Below are 25,349 nucleotides of genomic sequence, written 5' to 3' on the forward strand. Positions count from 1 at the left end.
CGAGTTTTCTGGAAGGACTGATCCGACTGTAACTCTCAATTGGTTACGAGAAATTGAAAGGGTATTTGAAGTGTGTCAGTGTGAACCTGAGCTGAAAGTAACGTATGCTAGTCGAATGTTAAAAGGTAGGGCTATGATTTGGTGGGATTCTTTGATTTCCAGTATACCAAAAGAGCAAGTGAGTATGATCACGTGGGAGCAGTTTTATGGGAAGGTGTGTGAACAGTATTGTAATCCGTTTGATATGAACTGAATTAAGACTGAGTTTCTTGAAATGAAGATGACACCTCAAATGACGATTGATGATGTAGTAGAGAAGTATATGGATAAACTGAGGTTTGTACAACAATGGGTGCCAGACGAAGCATCTCGCATCCAGCATTTTGTTAATATCATTTTGCCAGAGTACCGCACTTTTGTTAGAATAGCTACATCGTTGTCTCAAGCTGTTGTGATGGCTAAGATGGTAGAAAGTGATGTTCAGACCGCAAGAAACATAATGTTTGGTAATGTGCTACAACAAGGTGGGCAAGTATCTGGTCAATCAGGATCTAAATCCAAGAAGTCTAGTGGGTTTAAATCGAAGGGAAAAAGTGGCCAGAGTAGTTCTGGGTCTGGATCAGGTAAAGGGAATTGGTGTCACACGTGTCGATCTTCTAACAGTAGGCAATGTTCTGAGGCTACAAGAAGATGTTTAAAGTGTGGTGTTGTTGGGCATGAGTCTTCAGCATGTCCGTATCCGAATAGTGTATGTTGGAGTTGTCACAAACCAGGGCATCGTGCGGTTAGTTGTCCGTCGAAGAGGGGTAGTTCCAGGGCAAGGTCAGGGGTGCGTTCGGCATCAGCCGTAGGGTTAACTGCCTCAAGTGGTCAGAAGAGGAAGAACCCTCCAACAGTAGAGGCTAGAGCTTTTCAGATGTCGGTTGAGAATGTTGTGGCAACCGACGAAGTGATCACCGGTATGTTTCTAATCAACTCAATACCTGCTCGCGTATTGTTTGAATGTGGTGCCAATAGGTGTTTTATGTCCCTAGATTTCAGTGCTAAGTTGAAATTACCAGCTACTGTGTTACCCAAGCCGGTTAGTGTAGAAGTAGCCGATGGTAAGACCACACCCATCACAACATATGTGTCTAGGGTTTGTATAGAGATCGAAGGGAAGTCCTTCCCGGCGACTTGTTTAGTGTTACCTATTCCTAGCTTTGATGTAGTATTAGGAATGAATTGACTAAGCTCGCTTAGGGATAATATTAAGTGCGATAGGAAAATGATTACCTTTCGTTCGACCGATGGAACCCGTGTTGCTGAATCAGATATACCGAAAACAGCGTTCAGAACTAGGTATGGTCATTATGAATTTCTTGTCATGCCGTTCGGGTTGAAGAATGCGCCAGCAGTCTTCATAGATTTAATGAATAGAGTGTGTCGTCCGTTCTTAGATAAGTTTGTGATTGTGTTCATAGACGATATACTAGTGTATTTAAAGACAGAGAGTGAACATGCTGAACACCTGAGACAGGTTTTGAATTTGTTGAAACGTGAGCAGCTATTTGCAAAATTTTCAAAATGTGAATTTTGGTTACGTGAAGTGCAGTTTTTGGGTCATGTGATTTGTGCTGAAGGTATAAAGGTTGATCTGATAAAGATGGAAGCGGTAATGAATTGGAATTCTTCGAAGACTCCGACTGAGATTAAGAGTTTTCTGGGATTGGCTGGTTATTATTGCAGGTTTATCAAAGATTTTTCTAAAATAGTGGGTCCGTTGACTAAACTGACTCGTAAAGATGTAGCCTTTCGATGGACTGATGAACAGGAAAAGGCTTTTCAGATTTTGAAACAGCTACTGTGTCAAGCACCAGTGTTAGCTTTACCAGAAGGTTCAGACGACTTCGTGGTATATTGTGATGCGTCATATGCTGGATTGGGTTGTGTATTAATGCAAAGAGATAAAGTAATCGCCTACGCCTCGTGACAGATGAAAGTTCATGAGAAGAATTATCCAGTGCATGATCTTGAAATGGCTGCAGTAGTGTTTGCTTTGAAACTATGGAGACATTATTTGTATGGAACTCATTGTGTTATTTGTACAGATCATAAGAGTTTGCAATATATCTTCTCATAGAAAGAATTGAATATGCGTCAGAGACGGTGGCAAGAGTTGATCAAAGATTATGATTGTGAAATTAAATATCATCCGAGTAAGGCAAATGTGGTTGCAGATGCGCTAAGTCGTAAAAAGTCAAGTGAAAACGTAAAATTCCTTCTTTTAAATATAACTTCAGATTTGATTAACAACTTAAGAACCGTTCAGGCCTGTGATTTGGAGGACGAACATATTAAATCTGAACAAATGATCAAATAGAAAGTGGACTTAATTGATGACTCACGTGGACTAAAGACCTTAAACAATCGTGTTTGGGTGCCTAAGCTTGGAGATTTGAGAGATTTAATCATGACAGAAGCTCACAAATCCAGATTAACAGTACATCCTGGTAGTAATAAGATGTATCATGATTTGAAAATAGTGTATTGGTGGCCGACAATGAAAACAGATATCGCTCAATATGTTGAAAAGTGTCATATTTGTGCTCAAGTGAAGGCAGAACATCAGAAACTTTATGGTTCGTTACTTCAGTTACAAATTCCAGAGTGGAAGTGGGAACATATAACGATGGATTTTGTGACCAAATTACCTCGAACTCAGAAAAGACATGATATGATTTGGGTAATAGTGGATCGTCTAACTAAAATTGCTCATTTTCTTGCTACTCACGAGATAGCTTCGTTAAGTGAGTTAGCCGATTTGTACGTGAAAGAGATAGTTAGTCGACATGGTGTTCCGTTATCGATTGTTTCAGACAGGGATTCTAGATTTGTGTCGAATTTCTGGAATAGTCTTCAACAAAATCTAGGTACACGTGTGAATTTAAGTACAGCTTATCATCCTCAGACAGACGGTCAGAGTGAAAGAACGATACAGACTTTGGATGATATGTTAAGGGCTTGTGTGTTAGAATACGGTGGTTCTTGGGATACACATTTGTCATTGGTCGAATTCACGTATAATAATTCATATCATTCGAGTATAGGGATGCCGGCCTATGAAATCTTATACGGTCGTCATTGCAGAACTCTGACTTGTTGGTTAGAAGCCGGGGAGAAACAGTTTGCAGGTCCCAAAATTGTTCAAATGACAGCCGAAAAAGTGGCAATTGCGCGAGAAAAGTTGAAAGCCGCTAGAGATAGACAGAAAATGTATGCTGATCCTTGTAGACGTCCGGTAACCTTTAGTGTGGGTGAACGAGTGTGTCTAAAAGTTTCGCCATGGAAAGGGGTTATCAGATTCGGTAAACGTGGTAAGTTAGCACCGAGATTTATTGGTCCGTTTCGGATCAGTGAAGTGTTAAATGATCAGACTCGAATGGTGGAATACAAAAGGTTCCCTGGTAACAATAAAAGAGCACGCACAATAAAAGAGCATGCACGAATGGTCGAATGAAAAGTTGAAGTTCTCTTGCTGGAGCTGTGACAAAATTGGCTATCTCGAACAGGAGTTGCAAAGTTATTTTAAGTAATAATAACGCTAAAGGGATTAGCACAGCTATGTGTTAAACGTTTACTCAGTTTCTGAGAGTTTTTCAGGTGTATAACTATATGCATAAATCTTTCCTTCCATAGGTGAAGTTCGGTTGGCTCATCCTCTCGATTGAGGTGTTTTCAAGAATCATGAAAGGTTTGAACGCAGATTGTAATCGTCAAGATACAAATGAGGTTTAAGATGAAATCAAGTGGCAAACTTGAAGAAATGTTTAGTTTCATATGTTATAATCAATATTTTAATTCATTTTAATTATCCAATGTTAGTAGTCCACAGTTAGTAGTCCACAGTTAGCAGTTCAATGTTTCATATATAGTTTAATATATTATATTCGAATTAATTAATACGTGTCGTGACCCATTGTATACAAGTCTCAGACTCGATCACAACTCAAAGTATATATATTATTTGAGAATCAACCTCAACCATGTATAGCTAACTCGAACATTACCGCATATAGAGTGTCTATGGTTATTCCAAATAATATATATAGATGACGTCAATATGATATGTCAAAACATTGTATACGTGTCCCGATTTATCCGACGATATTTAAAGTGCGTAAAATAAATAACAGAAATTGAATGACGATAAATAAAATTGCGAGAATTAAATTGCGATAAATAAATGTAATAAGGAATTAATAGTTAGCTAGGAACAGTTAGCTAGGATTTCGTTAGCGTGGATTCTTAACAAAATTTCTCATAGTTAATTTATTTGTTTCTAACAAATTTTATTTTGTCAAATGTTTTCTTCATTATGCCACTTGTTGGATTCTGATAGGTCAAAATCCAAATATGAAATTAAATGAAAATGGTTATTCTGCGGTGAACGGATAAGTATATCGGTGGTTGTAAGTAGGATAGTAAATGACTGTTGAATCTGATTTGAAAGAATGTACAGTGTAACTTATTAATGTGAAATCTAAATATTTCTCGGGTATTACCTACCCGTTAAAATATTCTCATCATTAATAGTTTGTACAAAAGAATTTTAATTACAATCTTTATGAAAATATACTTACATATATATATTTTCTTCAGATGTAATCATGGATTTAATGAGTTAATATGATATTAATCTCATTTGCTTTTCGGTTTGAGCTAGAATGAATAATCTATAAAACTTTAGAGATTACATAATCGCCATGAAGAACGAAGATAATTGATGTAGAACGATACGTAGAATGATGATTATACTCGAGGTACAGAATGAGACGTTGAGGCGTGTGATGTTGAAACTTGGGTTGTTGGTGGTATTGGTATTGATGTTGGTGGTACAGTTGGTGCCGGTGATGTTGGTGAAGCTGGTACGTTTTGCACCATATTTTCCAAATTGATTACTCGAGCGCGAAGTTCGTTGACTTCATCTACTATTTCGGGATTATTGTCGGTCGGAATGAGCGGATGAATAAGGTTCAGAATTTGAGATAATATATAATCATAATGAGATACTCTGGAAATGAAAGAGAAAATGGTATTACTGACTGGTTCGCCGGTAAGTGCTTTAGGTTCATCGTCAAGAGGTGAATTCGGTTGATGGAAAGGATCACCTTCTTCTTGTCTCCAATGATTAAGTAGGCTACCAACCCATTCCCAATTCATCCAGAATAGATGATGTAACAGACTGAAACCCGGGCTAGTTGTAAGTTGCCTATTTTTACCCTTAGGGTTTGTGCTTAGTCTTAAGTGCTTTTATTTTAATTATTTTATTAGTGTTTTAATATAATTGTGTTGTGACCAGTTTGTGACAAGGGTCCCAGAACAGGTTTGTTTATTTCAATTGGACCTCATTTGGGTTACCTAGTCTTGTGCGAAAGATATCAGATAACTGGTAAATACCCGTGTGTTGTACAGTGTGTGAATTATTCCCAATTATGTGACTAGTGTCCTGTATTTTCTCCCTATTTCTAGAAAATTCTCCTAAAACACCGTACCTTCATCCCTCCCATCTATCAAACCCTAATTCCCCATTGTTGATCTTGAGCTCGAATTGGTCTTGAAATCACGTTCTTTACACTCTACTGATTCTTTTAAGGTATGAATCATGGGCTTTCATGATCAATTTAGTGTTAAAATGGTGTTTTTAAGTGTATTTGTTCAAAAGCTTGACTTTGTGTCAAAACAAGTGATTTAAGTGTTGTTATGGTCAAATTGTTGTGGGTTTTGAGTCTATAACAAGTAGTGAACAAGTTGTGGTCAATTTTGGTGTTTAAAACGAGCTCTAGATCGAGATTTGAGGATTTCATCGTGAAGTCCGTAGCCTTTGTTCAGTTTCTGAGGAAGATGAACACAGTCGGCCGACTGTCGGTCGACAGTCGACCGACTAAGGGTGAACCGACCGATTGTTGAGTGAACCGACCGACTGAGATTTACCTTCGACCAATTGATGTAATACCAAGTGAATCGACCGACTGGTAAGGTCAGTCGACCGGTTGTGTCGACAGTTGACCAACTGTCAGTGTCAGTCGACTGACTGTGTGTCCAGGGCAGAATGTTTTACCAAAGTGCCTTTTTCTAGCCGTTATGCTGCCCGTTTGTATTTTGGTGTTCAGGATGTAAATTTTGAAGTGTTAAACATGAAAATTTTAGCGGACGCATTTTTTTTACTAATTTTGCTATAATGCACTGTCAGTATGTCTAACCTTGATGGGAACACTATTCTAACTTGGTTTTTGTTGTTCTCAGGAGATAAGGACAAGGAGGAAGCTCAGAAATAATAACTGAGCAGTTGCTGGTAATTGGTGAGTGGGTCTATCTCCGGATAGAGTTTAAGTAGCATATCATGCTACTGTGGTTAACCCTTTTTACCATGCATAGTGTAGATATTGTCATGTTAGAATAATATAATATGCCTGATGTTGTATGTGAATTATGTGTACATTGTGTGATTGGCACCAGTCGGGCCTAGGGAGACTAGGGACTCAAGACCGTGCCTAGGAGAAGTTAGAGTCCATATGAGGTCAACCGTGCCTAGGGGAGGTTGGGTCCATAGGCTACTGATTGTTGAGTATAGTGTGAACGATGCACCCCCTGCATCTGGATAACTATACTGTGAATTGAGTAGCAGGGACTATCGGTAGACTCAGGCCCGATCAGCTGGGAGTCGTGTGCTCGTAGAAGCCGCTGATCCTCGTATTGTCTTATTGTATGCTAGTTGGTAGTTAGAAGGTACTGTTGATGTATATAGCTTGTGTGTGGCTTAAGCTATATCTATTAGATAGATTCCATTCACTTAGCGGTGCGCTAATCCCCCACATATTCTTCCCTTGCAGGTTTAGGTACTGCTAGTTGGGATGGGTGCTGATGCAGAAGACATGTTTGACAACCCAACTCTGATGTGGACTTTTGTATAAATAATGTTTTGTAATAACGTAACACCGTATGTAAACTTAAACTTAATTACTCAGATTAATGTAATGACGTGACCTATACTGTGTTTATTAATAAAGTCTTCCGCTGTGTTTTAAAAAAAAATGGCCGATGTTACAGATGATGGCTAATTGGTTGATCCATTCTGGTCACACTGCTTTCGGAAGTCGAGTGAAACTCCATATCGGAATCTGAGGGACTTGAACTAGTGGTGAGTTCCATTTCGTACGATTGAATAAAGGATTTTTCGATAAAAATGATTTTCGGATATCGGATGATAGTCTAATTACATAGAATATATATATATATATATATATATATATATATATATATATATATATATATATATATATATATATATATATATATATATATATATATATATATATATATATATATATATATATATATATAAAATAAAAGATTTCGTAGATTACGAAGGAATTTACAGAATATATCAGACAAAGCTTACAGTAACAGATACGAGAAGATATGAATTTTTTTCTGTACACTATTCATGCAATCAAGGAAATAAGATATGTCTAGATTAAGAATGATAGGTAAGTGATTCCCTAAGAATGATAAGCATATGATTTTCGACTAGAATTGATAAGCAAAACTTTTTGACATGCAGCTAAGGTCGAAGTCCAAACTCACTAATGCATCCTAACAACTATCAGTTAGACACACTAATGCAAGGCCTAGTTCGCTAAGACCACCGCTCTGATACTAACTTTAACGACCCGTCCTAATCCATATGGACGAATACATTACATTTGGGTACATCGCGAGGTACTTAACCCCTATACGATACATTTTACAAACATTGCATTCGTTTTTAAAAAGACAAACTTTCATTACATCGAAAGTTGACGACATCCATACCATTTCATAATATATCCAACTATAATTGACTTAATAATAATCTTGATGAACTCAACGACTCGAATGCAACGTCTTTTGAAATATGTCATGAATGACTTCAAGTAATATCTCTAAAATGAGCAAATGTACAGTGGAAGATTTCTTTCATACCTGACAATAAACACGCTTTAAAGTGTCAACCAAAAGGTTGGTGAGTTCATTAGTTTATCATAATTAATCATTTCCAATAATATAATAGACCACAAGATACTCATATTTTGAAAACAATCTGTGCAGGTCTACTCACTGTTGTAAAAATCATTCATATGAAGAAAACCGGAAAATGCAAAACAATCTCACCAACGGTAGCTAATGCATCGTGCAATGCAAAAATTTCTCACCGAGGGAAATACAATACAATATCACCAACGGTAGCTAATGCATCGTGTAATGCAAAAATTTCTCATCGAGGGAAATACAATACAATCTCACCAATGGTAGCTAATGCATCGTGCAATGCAAAAATTTCTCACCGAGGGAAATACAATACAATCTCACCAACGGTAGCTAATGCATTGTGCAATGCAAAAATTTCTCACCGAGGGAAATACAATACAATCTCACCAACGGTAGCTAATGCATCCTGCAATGCAAAAATTTCTCACCGAGGGTAGCTAATGCAAAACAATCTCACCAACAGTAGCTAATGCATCGTGCAATGCAAAAATTTCTCACCGAGGGTAACTAATGCAATCTTTATAGAAATCGAATCTCTGAATCCAAATAATTCTATCATAGAATGTAGTTTTTAGTACTCGTGTCTATTTCGTCAAACATTTATAAAAGCAGTTCATGTATTCTCAGTTCAAAAATATATCTCAAAAAGCATTTAATAAAACAGTTATAAAAACAGCGCATGTATTCTCAGTCTCAAAAATGTAAAGAGTAAAAGGGAATCAAATGAACTCACAATACAATATTTTGTAGTAAAAATATTCATACGACGATACTGAACAATGCATGATTGGCCTCGGATTCATGAACCTATATCATTCATATATATATATTAAAACATATAATCGTAATCAAACGAATTTATATATTATTATTAATGATGTAATCTATATATTTAATAATTTATAAGTTTCCTTATATATATATATATATATATATATATATATATATATATATATATATATATATATATATAATATTAATATAGTTATGTTATGTGTATTAAATATATTTATATTTATGTATATATACATATATATATCATTTGTTTGTTAAAATATTATGATAATACTAAAATAATATTATTGATGATAAAAATAATAATAATGATAATAATAATAATAATAATAATAATAATAATAATAATAATGATAATAATATTGATAATTCTATTAAGGATAATAATAATGATAGTTTTAATAAAAATAATAATTTTGATAATTTTAATTATAATGATACTTTTTATAAAAATGATGATAATAATAATAATTATAACATTAATTATAATAATGATAATAATTTTAATAATAATACTAATACTTATAATAGTAATAATAATAAAAATAATAATGATAAGAATAATAATAATAATAATAATAATAATAATAATAATAATAATAATAATAATAATAATAATAATAATAATAATAATAATAATAATAATAATAATAATAATAATAATAAAAATAATAATAATAATAATAATAATAATAATAATAATAATAATAATAATAATAATAATAATAATAATAATAATAATAATAATAATGATAATAATAATAAGATATTAATAATACTAAATAAGTAAATGAATAACTACATCAACGAAGTAGCTCTTAAAAATAAAACGCCTAAGCCTGGGTTTGAATCCACGACCTCTCGTTCAAGAACCTCAAGTCCAACCATTGAAATCTTGCTTACTATCCATTTTAATTTATATATTAAATTATGTTATCCTATAAATTCGTCCCAACAGAATTCCAAATAATATAACAAATTCTACGACCCAATTCATAATCCGGATTTATTTTGGCCCAGCAACACGACCCATTTATCGAACGCCTGGTTACATTATGGAAGCCCAATTAGTAGCCCAGCACGCTATTGTTTGTAAAAAAAAAATAATATGTCCTGGCCTAGAATCGAACCCCAGACATCTCGGTTCTCAACACACTTCCTAACCAACTAAGCTATCCCGATTTTCTGATATACAATACAACTACATCTTTAAAACCCTTTAACTATATTTCTTTTCTTTTTCTTCCTAATTTCATATGATCATTATCATTAAACCTCTTTATCTATAATCACATAATCATAACAACATCATCAATCTTAACTAAACCTAATCTCATGATCATAATTATTAACATACACCGTATATTATCATCATCGAGCTATTAATATTGACATACATCATCATCATTTTAGTCATAATCATCACCATACTATCATCATAACCATCATCACATCATACGGATCAAACATCATCATCATCTTCCATGATCCATACGATCATCATCAACATCTTGCTATCATTATCCTAACATAATCATCATCATTTTACATCATCATTCTCTTCCACTATTTTCATTTTAACAGCAACCAATCTAGAACGTATAGCAGCAGCAAAAAAAAAGTTGCAGTTGGATTTGTGATGGTGTTCGACATACAGAAACTAGAAAACAGAAATACTTTAACAGCGAGCATCAACAGTGGGACGTAAAAATGGATGGTGGTGAGGGCTGTTTTCGATCAGGAAGGGAAGTAGACAGTAGCAGCTGTTATACAGTAGCAGTTAGGGTAATTAGTAGTGGTTATGTTGTTGAGTTGTGACAGAAACAAATGCGAAGCAACAATAGTTGCAGTGTTTGGCGATGGAAGGGAAAAAATAGAAAAGAGAGAGAAAAGAGATGGTAGTGGTTGTAGGGTGGTCTCCGGTGTTGTTGGGATGGCGGTGGTTCCCGGTGGTGGAGTTAGAGTGGTGATGGAGCTGTCGGGAAAGAAGAGAAGGAGTGTACATGTGATGGGTTCTGTGATTAATCAAGTTGTATATATGTTTATTTATATAAGTTTGTAAAGTTACAAGGACTAACACAGTGATACACATTCATAATTGATATTGTCATGGACATAATTGACTACACCTTGCCGACACTTCTTATTAGGTGTAGTTCGTGCTCCGTTGTTACTAAGTGGCGGACAAAAGTTCATGGAAAAATCCCAAATTTTTATATTAAATATATTTATTTATTTTGGTCATTATAGTATAAAATTCGATCATTAACTATTAAATAAAAATTACATTAATTATTCACTCCCAACCCAAGTAAAAAATTTTTTTAAAATTCCACAAATAGTTTCTAAATACATTTTTAATACGCCTAAAATTTATATTACTCATTTTCGGATCACCGTTTATTTTAAAATCACCTAAGTTTAAACTTAACTTATTTAAATAACCATCGAATGATAAACGAGTGCTTCTATCATTTACTAAATAAATTCGGAATTATATTTATATATTCAATATACCTTATTTATATATATAGATATGTTTTAAATAATTATTATTATATATTGTTTTATTTTACATAGTTAATTATAATATATTTCAAATTATTATTTATATATATTTAAATATATACGTATCTATTTATAAATAGTGGTTCGTGAATCGTCGAGAGCAGTCAAAGTTTAATGAATGTAAGAAAACAGTTCAAAAATTTTGAGACTCAACATTACCGGCTTTGCTTATCGTGTCGAAATTATATAAAGATTAAGTTTAAATTTGGTCGGAAATTTCCGGGTCATCACATAATGAATGCTCTATAGACGTCTAACCTTCTACTAGGATTTAACAGATTTCCAATAAATGAAGCTTTTGTTTTGTCAGGGTGTCGTATCTCTTTGGGATTAAATTCGAACAAGTCTGGATAATTGAAAATAGGTGGGTATTCTTCCTGTATTTCATCTTCCATAATCAGGAGTTCGTTATGACTGAGCCTCCCTTTTGGATTGTGAAAGGGGTTGAATCCTGGTTCATTTGAGTAAAACTTATCCAAAAGCAATGAAATCTCTAAGTCAGATGAATTATCCGGCTTCTTGGACTACAAGGATCAAGAACTAAGTCTTGATGAGATTCTTCAGGGTTTAGATTTATTTTAGGTTTATAAAGAAAAACTTTGCCGGTTTCCGAAGTTGTGGGAGAGCAACTGCCTTTCGCACTTTCTTCGTAGTCGGTTAAGTTTGAACTGGAATCTACAGAATTTAATACCATAATTAATATTTTGTTTTTATAATTTTGAAAAGGGTTTACTGTAATGGCGACTTTAAATCCTATACCGACAAACTCCCTGCTTGTTAAGCATATGTGCTTCTTATGAATTTATCTTTGAAACAAGTGGCCAGGCAGACAACGGGGAGGCAGGATTGATGTCATGCGAGGTGTATACAAAATAGTTATATTTTTATTGCGAAATACTATTAAATACGATACAATTTTACACAAGTTATTTATTTATTTATAGAGTGGATATACCTAAACCTTGCTACAACACTATAGGCAGTGTACCTAATCGTAAAGTAGTGTAGTTTTTAGTAAGTCCGGTTCGTTCCGCAGGGAGCTAGCTGAGTCTAACGCTATATTTATTTTAAAAACTATATTTGTATCAATATATATATAAGTAATATTATTATTATTATAAAGGGGGGTTTTACCGTTTAGTGACCGGTTTATCGATTTTATGTCTTAAGTCACAATTAAAACCTAATGTAAAATATTAAATATAAATATAACTTAATTTAAAGAGTAAAGTAAATGACGATAAAAGTGCGATAAATAAAAGTGCAATAATTTAAAGTACGATAAGATATAAAATAAAGGAATTATGCTTATTTATACTTTCGTAATCATGATGTTTGACGTGTTGATTTTAATTTATTACCATGGGTTAATTGTCCTTTGTCCTGGATTATTCGATATGTCCATCTGGTTTTTGTCCATAACAGTCCATCAGTCATAAATATAAAGTGCGAGTGTCCTCGTCAAATTATCCTTATACCCGAAGTCAAATATTCCAACTAATTGGGGACTTAAAATATAATAAGGTTTTAATACATTGTTAATGATTACACTAGGTTATCGACTGTGTGCAATCCAAGGTTTTAATACTTTATTAACAATCACACCAAGTGTCCTTGTATGTAATCCACCCCTGTTTAATGAGTCCATTGACTATTAATCCATCCCCGTGTCCGATTAAATGAACGATTATTAGTACTTATAAATATTCCGCCCATCGTGTCATCGAGTGTATGTGGTTATTTATAATTACCTAAAATTGTAAATCTCTATATTAAATTAACGAACTATCATTCAGTTAAACAAATATAAAGCTCATTAATAGCCCATAGTCCAATTTCCACAAGTGTCGGTCTTTTTTCCAAACCCAATTATGGTACAAAGCCCAATAACCCCGTCTTTAATATTTAGTCCAACATCATGATTACTTTGGCTTTAATAAGCATAATAATAATTTAGCTACGAGACATTAATTTAAAAAGGTTGAACATAACTTACAATGAGTATTAATCGCGTAGTGTTACACGGACAGAATTTCTACTTACAAACTTAAAACATTCGCCACTATAACCTTATTATTATTAACTTAAAATTAAAATTAAAATTATAAATATAAATATATTGAGAGAGTGAGATTGAAGCATGATGAAGGTGTATAATTCGCTGAAAACTCGTCCAATTTATAGACCTGGTCAAACTGTTCTTCCCATGCGATCGTATGGAATTATAGCATCCAGGCCATGCGATCGCATGGCTGCCTTAGACAGCTCACATCTCTTGTTTTCTTGTTTGCCGACGGTTTATAAATAATATAATATAATATATATAATTATATATAATTATATATATATATATATATATATATATATATTATATTATATTCATGTGCCTAGTTGACTTTTAATTTTCGATCTGTTGCGTCGCGCGCTGATAGTTGGTTCATGTCCCGGTTTCGGATTTTCGAACGTCCTTGCGTACTATTTAATATCTTGTACTTTGCGTTTTGTGGCTTGTACTCTTGTAATTTTGAGACGTTTCTCATCAATAAATTGAACCACTTGGATTGTATTTTGTACTCTTTAGCGTTTTGGTCGTTTGCGTCTTCAAATCGTCGAATCTGTCTTTTATCTTCACCTTTTATTATTTAAACGAATATCACTTGTAAATAGAACAATTGCAACTAAAAGCTTGTATTTCTTGAGGTATAATGCTATGAAATATATGTTCGTTTTTAGCATTATCAAATATTCCCACACTTGAGCGTTGCTTGTCCTCAAGCAATATAAAACTTGAATATAACTTTACTAGAATCACTTCTTTATTCTTCACGCTTTGTACATCAGTGATTTTAATATGGCGGTATGAACAATGATAGTAACATTGTGGTTTACAGTCCCACATGACTATAAAAATTTAGATCCTTTAGGAAATTGGATCTTTATGAAAACATTTGATCTTTTGAAAATTCAATCTAGCTTTTACCATAGATAAGTTTTCTGGAATAACCCTTCACCGGTGTTTTCAAAATATTTTTTTTTTTTTTTTGGGTTTTGTGGGTTTCAGATTTAAAAATTTTAGTTCAAAACTTGCGGTTTTGTGTCACCCACTTGCTAACCTTGTATTGGGAAAGCAACACGTCTAGTATACTTGCTCCGTATATTAACTTTCGGTAAACTACCGTCCGGTTATAAAGGAAAGCGTTGAACAAGCAACTGTTAATGCAATGTCTAATGACATGCTTTTGATTATGGTTTATATCGTGTCGGATGCAATTACTATCCTTTGTAGGAGCAATAGTAAAGATCACCCTATAGTTTTTTGGTCTGGCACAAGGTCCTATCTTTGACCATGCTACGCAACCACCGTTCTTACGGTTGACACCCGATTTGGTTCAGGTGACCTAATGAATTCCGGTGAATTCTTCGAATTTTACGTTCAATGGTAATGAACGCATTGAAAATGAATTTTCAGAAAACAAATCGGTTTATAATTTTATCAAAATATTTTCTCGTTCAAGCTCGAATTTAGATATCATTGAATTCCATGAGTTTGAATTCTCAATCTTTAAGGTCAATCTCAAGGATTGAGTAATATCAGGCCTAAAAGCTGATTTTTAATCTTTAAGGAGATTATCCTTTCTGGGGATCTGATTCATTAATCTTATAAGCTAATTTTCACGGTGCCCCCCCCATTGTACGAGACAGATCCTCTCATGGTTAGGATAAGTCTGACCACTTGGCGACCTTGTTTGATGCTGAGGTCCGTGGATTTCCAGCTGATTTTCGAGAAAACTTTTCAAGGTTTTTCGTAGACTCTACAACTGGTCTGGACGACAACTTCCTGACCTAAATCAAGAAGCGCGTGTCTTTTTCTCGAAAGACTGTACTTCCTTATAAATTCTATATATATTACAATAAACTGGGTAAAACTGATTAATATTGTTCAAAACAAAAGTATCTTCAATTATTTGTACAAAAATATGTAATATATGTTCTAAATAACTTGGTAAATTTTTCCCACACTTGGCTTTTATTTTTCTTTCTTTGCCTTTTTATTCTCCTCTATTCCATTTTAAATGAATTCAAGCGTTTTGGGTTGTTTCTCAATTTATGTCCTTTCAGAGGTAACAATAATTTCGGTGTTAACACCTAGTTTTTATCGTTCATAAATATGTATAAACATGATTTTGAATTCATTTATTTGAAAATTTTTAAAAATTTTACTAGAAGTGGGTAGTCAGTATATAAGACTAGGGCTTTTCTTTATTATCAGAGAGCACTAGATTCTAATACAACTACTGCGTTACTAGTAAAGTTTAACGGTGGCTATTAAACCAAGTGTATAATTCAAAAAATTTTAAAACCGAAAGAATTTAATCCCTTCCCACACTTAAGATCTTGCAATGCCCTCATTTGCAAGAAATCAGTACCAATTTAAATTATTGAGGGTGATTAGCGTAGAAAAAATGATTAAATTTTACCAAAGTTTCCAAACATATTGTTGTGTGTGTTGAATGATAAATGGTGCACATCATTTGTTCATTCCTGCAGTTGTTATTTCACATTTATTTTACATCTTGTCGTCAAAATTAGTTGCTTTTGCTGAACTTAATGTCAGTCTTTGAAAATGCGTTGTTTTACCCTGTTGTGTACATGAGATAAAATACATACAATACAAATATAAAGAATTAAAGATACATGGTAATTTGAAATGGGACTTAATATCCCACTTTCAAATTACAAAAATGAAATATTAGTACAAAATAATAAAAATATTAAACATTACTCCCTCCGTCCCAATTTAATAGTCCACAGACAAAAGGGCACACAGTTTTAGGAAATCCCACTAACTTCATTTATCCACTAATGAAATATTTTCTCTCTGCAGATCCACCAATCAAATATCCTCTTTCCTTTCTATTTATAGAAGTGGACTATTAATTTGGGACATCCCAAAATGAAAAAACAGGACTATCTAATTGGGACGGAGGTAGTATATAAAAGTATCAAAATGTTAAATGTTTAACATAAATAGATAAAAATAATAAAAGATAAGAAATCACCAATGGAACACTATTGATTTGGATATGGATTTCAGTTCATATCTTCGTTCGGGTTCCATGGTTGGTGGTGGGTGTTCTGGTAGGCTTGATTAGGGTCGTACAGGTTAAAGGGTGGTCACATATCGGGCTGATGTGGTGGATAGTAAGCAGGTCGAGTCGGGATGCAGTTATTTGGTACCTGATATGATAGCTGGCTCATGATTTTGTGCTGATGAACTTGCCAGCTATAGTGTTGGCATTACCTGGATCGCTCATACTCATTCGCGGCTTGCCACTGCTCATACTGACGATGCCTAGCCTCATTATTCATTTCCACCTCATCTACACGCTAGAAAACGTTAGTAACACTATCCCTAATGACATCCCTGATGTCATCTGCTTCCTCCATCTCCTCATCTGAACCCCTCTCTACCTGTGGATGGGTGCCATGATATGGTATTGGCATATTATGCCTCTGTTTTAGTACCTTTGCACCCTGATAAACCTGCAAGCCTATGCTCTCGGCTTGTTCCTCAACTACCATTATTGGACCCCCGTGTTCCCTATCTACACCTAAGTACTCTCCAATGAGAGTAACAAAAATACCTCCTCCTATTATTCCCCCGTCCTGTATACCTTCCACAACTTTGGATAAATAAAACCCAACACAGTAGGGAATATTAACAAAGCATCTAGTGTCTCGAATGCACTTAAGGTAAAATAAATTGTTTAGAGTCATTTTCTCCTTGTTTTTACCTCTTTGTGTAATCGAGTTAGCTAAAAATCTATGTATTATACGAAGCTCTGCTTTGTTAATGTCTAAATAGGAGTGTCTTCTTGCCCGTGTAAACACATTAAAATTTGACATACGCCTCCATACGGCGTTAGCGTCAAAAATCTCTATCTACCCTCTCACCGTGATAAATTAAAGCTGTACAATCAGGTGATAATAATTCAGTAGGGGTGTAAATCTGTAAAGCTCTAGCCATGTCTATCATAGACATCCTGTACATCCTACCTCCAAGTAAAAACCTAAGAAAACTCTTATCGTCTAACCTATCTACATCATTATTTAAAGCTATAGTACTCATTATCTCAACACACCACTCCTTATATACAGGCCTACGAGTGGTAAATAAACGTTTCCAATCAGTAAAAGAAGAGCTGCCATAACTTTAGATTAGATGTTGCCTAACTGAGTTAGCTAGGTGGACCCTTACCAAAGGCTCCCAATCTATTACCCTTGGTACCTCTACATTTTTGGTCCAAAGCTTAAATTTGTTACTTTGGTATGTCGGGTAATCTCTCCAACTTCTATCAAACCTTAGATTGGGGTGTAACTCCTCTTCATGAATTCTCGAGTCTTCTATTACATGGTGAACGGGAAATACTACGTAGACGGTAAAAAATTGTGGCTCCGGCTCATAGTATGGCACGTGTTGATTATAATGTTGTTGTTGTTCAGGTTGTGGTTCCAGTTGCGGTTCTTGATCAGGTTCTTGTTCAGGTCATCTAGACGATGATGCACCGTCTGTATCTGTATTTCTCTGCAAAACACATTAAACACAAAATTTGTGCATCCAAATATGCATTAGTGTTAGCAAAATAATAAATTAAAACAATTACAATAACATGTTTAATCCATATTAAACTTATACTCATTTTCATATTTTTATCAATTCTATAATTTTTCAAATAGGCATATATGAAAATGTATACAAAGTTCATAAGCATTCAACTTAAGTAACATATTAAAATAATCATTACTAGCAATTAAACAAGTTTCAAATGGCATTTATATCAAAATAATCAAGTTCATGAATTTTAGACTTAAAAAGTCCACTTTGATGCTCAAAAATCATTTTAGGATCAAAGTTTGGATCATTAGCTACCTAAACATGTTACACTACTTAATTTAGCAATAATTCATAACAAAAATCAGCCATAACTTGTTTATATCAAAACGCCCAAAATTGCTCAAGAATACAAACCCTAGATTTCTAAAAATTTTGAAGTTTAAGGCTTCAAATTATGTTAAATAGCATCAATCTAGGTTATACAAGCATAATATACTAACAATTTAACTCTGATTACACTAAAAATTATCAAAATCAAATTAGGACAAATATTTGTAATTATCACAAAAATTAGGAAATTTATGAGTTTAGGGGTGAAATTTTTACCTTTCTGCTTCCCCATCTGAGAAAAGACATGATTATAGCGGATTATTGTGACGAATTTTGTGAAATTTGGTTGAAAAATGGCAAATTTTAAAGTGTTTTTGGGAGGGTTTTCGTATGTATGTGTGTGTGTTTTTGTGAAGACAGAGACCAGCGACTGCTTTTTGTTCCTGACTAGTTTTTATGTGTCATGCGATTGCATGGTATGTAAGGCAAAACCCCATGCGATCGCATGGGGTATAATTTTTTTTTTTTTGTCTACTTTAGATCAATAAAATTAAAAATAATGATAACAAAATTTCTCGTCCCGCCCTTGGGTAAAGCAATTTCGGTTCAACGACCTAGTCTTCAACTCACGACGAATTTTTGAAATCAAATTTTTAACTTGATGAAATAAAGTACATTTTTGTTTTTAAATTCACACCAAACTTAAATTTAAAATGCATAAAATTAAAAATTCATATAAATATTATTAATACTTTTATACATTAATTTTACAAACTTATATTGGAAATATTAATTTTTTAAAATATTTAAAAACTTAATTATATTGATTTTAAAATTTTATAATATTAATTTTTAAAAATATGGTAAAAATAAAATTAAAATCTTTTTGGTCTTTTATCCCACTTTAATCAATCAAATATTATCAGGTAAAGTAATTTCGGCTAAATTACCTAGTTTTACTCCTGACGAATTTCTGAAATATTTTGGATTGATTGATTAAAGATATTTATACCTTATGAATAAACGGTAAATTTCGCAGTGTTGAATTAAATTTTTGTATGATATCAATAATTTCGGTTTCGCATACCTAATTTTATTAAATATCAATTTAATACTTTATAGCGAACGATTCAGCGTTTATTATCAAAAGGTTAAAAGCAATAAAATAAAAATAAAACTGTACATACTTACCTGTGAGATAGAATTCTCAGAGACCTGCTTTAGTCGACTCATAGGAGAGTCGTGTGATTTGGTTTTCCATAGCTAAATTAGCGTAGCCTCTATTTTTCAATAACTTTTCTTCTAAACATATGAACGGTCCTTCTCTGCATAGAGTAACAAATTAGGTATTTGAATATGTTAGATTGTTCAAACATTTACCTTCGTGTGACCATTTTCCGCATTTATGACATCTTTCAAGGTGTCGTGCTCTTCTTTTTGTTGTGGATTTTGATTTTCCTTTACCAAAATGTATCTTATGATGATTCTTTCTGAGTTCTTTCCTCACTTCGTCCATTTTGCGTCTTATGAATGATACCAGTTCACTCGGGAAGATGTTATTATTACGTTTAGTAATCATAGCGTGTAGTAGTAAACCATGGTTCAGATCAAAGGAATTCTTCATCTCGTAAAACCTAAAAGATATAAAAATTCAGAATGGAGGGAGAAGACTAGTTCTTTAGGGTCTGCTAGGGAAAAACCATGTGAATTCCATTTTCGAGAACTACACGAAAACAGAAAATCTAACTCTAACAGAAATTCATATTACCCTTAAAAGATTCGAATCTTCCCACACTTAGTTAGTTGTGGTGTCAAAATTGTGATTAACTTCATCTTCAACTTCCATTGGATTATCTATGTAATGTTTAACTCTATGACCATTAACCTTAAATTCAATCCCATTTGAATTTATTAACTCTACTGTTCCGTACGGGAAAACTCTTTTGACTATGAATGGTCCAGACCATCTTGATTTCAATTTTCCAGGAAATAGCTTGAATCATGAATTGAAAAGAAGAACTCTGTCTCCTTCCTTAAATTCTTTTGAACTTCTGATTCTTTTATCATGCCATTTCTTCATTCTTTCCTTATAGATTAACGAATTTTTGTATGCTTCATGTCTTAATTCTTCTCATTCGTTTAGTTAACTTAACCGTAGACGTCCGGCTTCATGTAAATCAAGATTACATGTCTTCAAAGCCCAAAATGCTTTGTGCTCAATTTCTACTGGAAGGTGACATGCTTTTCCGTAAACAAGTTTAAAAGGTGTGGTTCCAATTGGAGTTTTGTAGGCTGTTCTAAAATCCCAGAGTGCATCCTCCAATTTCATGGACCATTCCTTCGGATTTGATCCTACAGTTTTCTCTAGAATACGTATTAAAGCTCGGTTGGTATTTTCAACTTGTCCACTTGTTTGTGGATGATAAGCGGTTGAGATTTTATGAGTCACTCCATATCTTTTGAGAACTTTCTCAAGTTGATTATTACAAAAATGAGTACCCCGATCACTTATTAAAGCTTTCGGTATTCCAAACCTAGTAAAAATACGTTTTAATAAGTTGACTACAACTCGATCATCGTTAGTTGGGAGAGCTTGCACTTCCGCCCATTTAGATACATAATCAATGGCAAGAAGAATGTAGAGATTATTATGAGATTTTGGAAATGGACCCATAAAGTCAATACCCCAAACGTCAAATACTTCACATACTTGAATGACATTTTGTGACATTTCATCACGTTGACTTATTTTTCCGGCCCTTTGACAAGCATCACAGGATTTACAAAGAAGGTGTGCGTCTTTGAAAATTGTAGGCCAATAGAATCCAGCGTCATAGACTTTTCTTGCTGTGAATTGTGGCCCATAATGCCCTCCTGTTAGTCCTTTGTGACAATGGTTTAAGATTTGACTAGCTTCATCTCCGAATACGCATCGGCGTATTATTCCATCGGGACAACTTTTAAACAAATGTGGATCTTCCCAAACATAGTGTTTTATATCACTAAAGAATTCTTTCATTTTTGGTACGACAACCCTTTTTCAAGGAATCCACATACTAAGTAGTTTGCATAGTCTGCAAACCATGGAATTTCATTATAATCGATCATCAAAAGATATTCATCAGGAAAGTTATCTTGAATGGCCGATTCATTTAGAACTTCTAATTCAGGATTTTCAAGACGAGAAAGATGATCAGCTACGAGATTTTCTGCTCCCTTTTTGTCTCGGATCTCAATATCGAACTCTTGTAAGAGTAAGATCCAACGGATTAATCGTGGTTTGGCATCTTGTTTCGAAAATAGGTATCTAAGAGCAGAATGGTCGGTATAGACCACCGTTTTAGCTAGAACGAGATATGAACGAAATTTGTCAAAAGTAAAGACAATAGCAAGGAGTTATTTTTCAGTAGTTGTGTAATTCGTTTGTGCTCCTTGTAACGTCTTACTAGCGTAATAGATAGGTTCAAATCGTTTTTCGATTCTTTGACCTAAAACGGCTCCCATTGCAAAATCACTTGCATCGCACATGAGTTCAAATGGTAGATTCCAATTTGGAGTTATCATGATCGGTGCATTAGTGAGTTTTTCTTTAAGAATATTAAAATATTTGATGCATTCATCCGAAAATATGAATGGAGCATCCTTATCAAGGAGTTTATTCATAGGAGTGGCAATTTTAGAAAAATCTTTTATGAAACGTCTGTAAAAACCGGCATGCCTTAGAAAACTCCTAACTCCTCTAACATTGGTGGGATGTGGAAGTTTAGCAATTACATCTACTTTAGCTCTATCCACTTCAATTCCTTCACTTGAAATTTTATGACCAAGAACGATGCCTTCTCGAACCATGAAATGGCATTTCTCCCAATTAAGTACTGGATTTGATTGTTCGCATCTAATAAGCATTCGTTCAAGATTAACTAGACATGTTTCAAAAGTATCACCGAAGACTGAAAAGTCATCCATGAAAACTTCCATGCATTCTTCTATCATGTCGTGAAAAATTGCCATCATGCACCTTTGAAAGGTTACAGGGGCGTTGCAAAGTCCAAATGGCATGCGTTTGTAAGCAAAAGTACCATAAGGGCACGTGAATGTGGTTTTCTCTTGGTCCTCGGGTGCGATTGGAATTTGAAAGTATCCGGAGAAACCGTCAAGAAAACAATAGTAGCTGTTTCCGGCTAACCTTTCCAACATTTGATCAATGAAAGGTAAGGGAAAGTGATCTTTTCTGGTGGCGTCATTTAATTTTCTATAATCAATATAGACACGCTATCCTGTTACAGTCCTAGTAGGAATAAGCTCATTTTTTTCATTTGTGATGACAGTCATGCCACCCTTCTTAGGTACGCATTGAACTGGACTTACCCATGGACTATCAGAGATTGGATAAATTAAACCATCATCGAGCAGTTTAATAATTTCTTTCTTAACAACATCTTGCATATTTTGATTTAGTCTTCGTTGGCGTTGCACATAGGTTTTATGACCTTCTTCCATAAGGATTTTATGTGTGCAATACGAAGGACTTATGCCTTTAATGTCATGAATCTTCCATGCAATATCTGGTTTATGAGCTTTTAGCACAGAAATGAGTTGAGATTTTTCATTTTCAGTAAGAGAAGATGATATTATTACAGGTAATTAAGATTCACCATGTAAATAAGCGTATTCCAAATGGTTTGGAAGTGGCTTTAACTCTAATATCGGTGGTTCTTCTATCGATGATTTGTATCGATATCTGTCTTCCTCTTTTAGCATTTGAAGTTCTTCTGTTGTTGGTTCGTATTCATTAGCCATGAGTGCGGCTAACATTTCAGCTTCATCAATTGGTTCAGTTCCTTCTCCTAAAGAACATTCTCCTGTTCCTTGTAATTCTAGAAATTCTTCTAACAATTCTGCATGTGAATCTATAGTTTGAATATAATAACATGTATCATCTGCAGATTGCGGTTGTTGCATTGCTCTATCAACTGAAAAGGTAACACTCTCGTCCTCTATACTTAGGGTCAGTTTCTTACCAAACACGTCTATCATTGCTTTAGCCGTGTTTAAGAATGGTCTTCCTAATATGAGAGGAACTTGAGAATCTTCTTCCATGTCCAGAACAACAAAATCTACTGGAAATACTAAAGTACCAACTTTAACTAGCATGTTCTCCATTATCCCTCTAGGATATTTGATGTGCAAAACATGGTATATGAATTATCGTATGAAATAGTATGGAAAAATACCGATTAGAGATTGCTACACACTAACGGGCAGTGTACCCGATCGTGTAGTAGTATAGTAAATGGTAAAATCCGTGTATCGTTCCAAGGATGGTATCTAAATCAAATTAGGATTATAGACTAAATTGTGATTATTTAAGAAAATTACAAGTACAAGATAAAATTTGGTTTGCCCTTTTACGATAGGTGAATCAATAAGATTAAAAAGATAATATTTTTGGTATTTTTAGTTTATGAAAACAGAAAGATAGTTTTGAATTCAAATTAAAGAAATATGATCATCTAGACTTTTTACCCTTAATGTTGAATGTTATTTAGGATTAAGATCGAATTGATTGGTATTGCACGAGAACTAATTAATTGGTTCACCAAGAATAGTCTTGCGCAATCACTCCAACGGGATTACACGACGCAAGTGATGTTCTTGACATCTAAGACCTCCTATTTGTAATCAACTAATTCAACTAGTTTGAAGACTTGAAGAATGATCAAGTCAATGGTGTGTTGTACATGATCCACTCCTATATCAATTAAAGGTTTAACTTAGTTCATTCCCTTGGTCCCGTAAAATGCTCAATTCACCCAACCCAAACAATTAACTAAGTGTTATAATAAGATCCCTATAAACGTCACTAGATAAGGCAAATCACTAACACATGTTAATTGATGTAACTAGGTAGTTGAAAGTGTGTATAATAGATTCTAAGGAATTGGTCATTCTCCTAGACAATTACACATACTAATTAAGCTATTCCAAAGTATCTACAAGAGTCGTTCTTACATTCTTATGTAAATTAACCATTTGAACTCAACTTATCCCTTTTGGTAAAAGTCGGATAAACACATGTCACTAGGTGTAAATCAATACATTAACTTAAAAAGATGATGTTTCTTAATCAAATGAACATATCAACTAATTGAATCGAAAGGATTAAACTTAACAAGAATGGTTCTTGTATTCAAACATCAAACTATCGTGCATAATTACAATCAATCAATAGTAAACATTCAACATCTCGGTTATTTATCTAGATCAACATAACATGGACTAGCCAACAATCATGCTTGAAAACTTAAACATAATAGTAACAAAGATAGAATTCATTGTAAATACAAGATTAACCTTTTAGGAGTAATCTTAGATGAAGCTCTTGAATGATCTTGGATTCTTCAATGATTTGAGTGCTTAGATGCACTTTGATAAACCTAGGTACTGCTTTGAATCGTATATTTTCATCTCTGAGCAGAAAGGAAACTGGTACTCCTCAAATGAAACTGGAAATGGAATTAAATAAGCTAAAAAGTTGGTGAAAAGCACTGTGCGCAGCGCGCACAGTAATGGTGCGCTGAGCGCACTCTCACCTACTTCACTTTATACTTTACAGCTCGACTACGCACGTTCAAATCTGATTTTCTGTCAAAAGTGCGCGTATGGGTGCGCTGAGCGGACCACTGTGCGCGGCGCGCACCATTAATAAGTGCGCTTGGCGCACTTTGGTTTTGGCCAAGAAATCCTCTGATCAAAATTATGCAATATGCGCTGAGCGCACTCTTTGTGGTGTGCTGAGCGTACTCTCCTATATTTGGCTCTCTGGTCTCGTTTTCGATCTCTGAGCTGTTATCAAACATAATCTTCATATTTCTTCAAGTTTACAATGATTCTAGACTATTTTACAATACTATGAATTACAAACGGATTTACTATGTTTACATATGAAATAAACAACAATAGGACGTGA

This window comes from Rutidosis leptorrhynchoides, chromosome 3, assembly GCF_046630445.1.
Source record: "Rutidosis leptorrhynchoides isolate AG116_Rl617_1_P2 chromosome 3, CSIRO_AGI_Rlap_v1, whole genome shotgun sequence".
NCBI classification, from domain to species: Eukaryota; Viridiplantae; Streptophyta; class Magnoliopsida; order Asterales; family Asteraceae; genus Rutidosis; species Rutidosis leptorrhynchoides.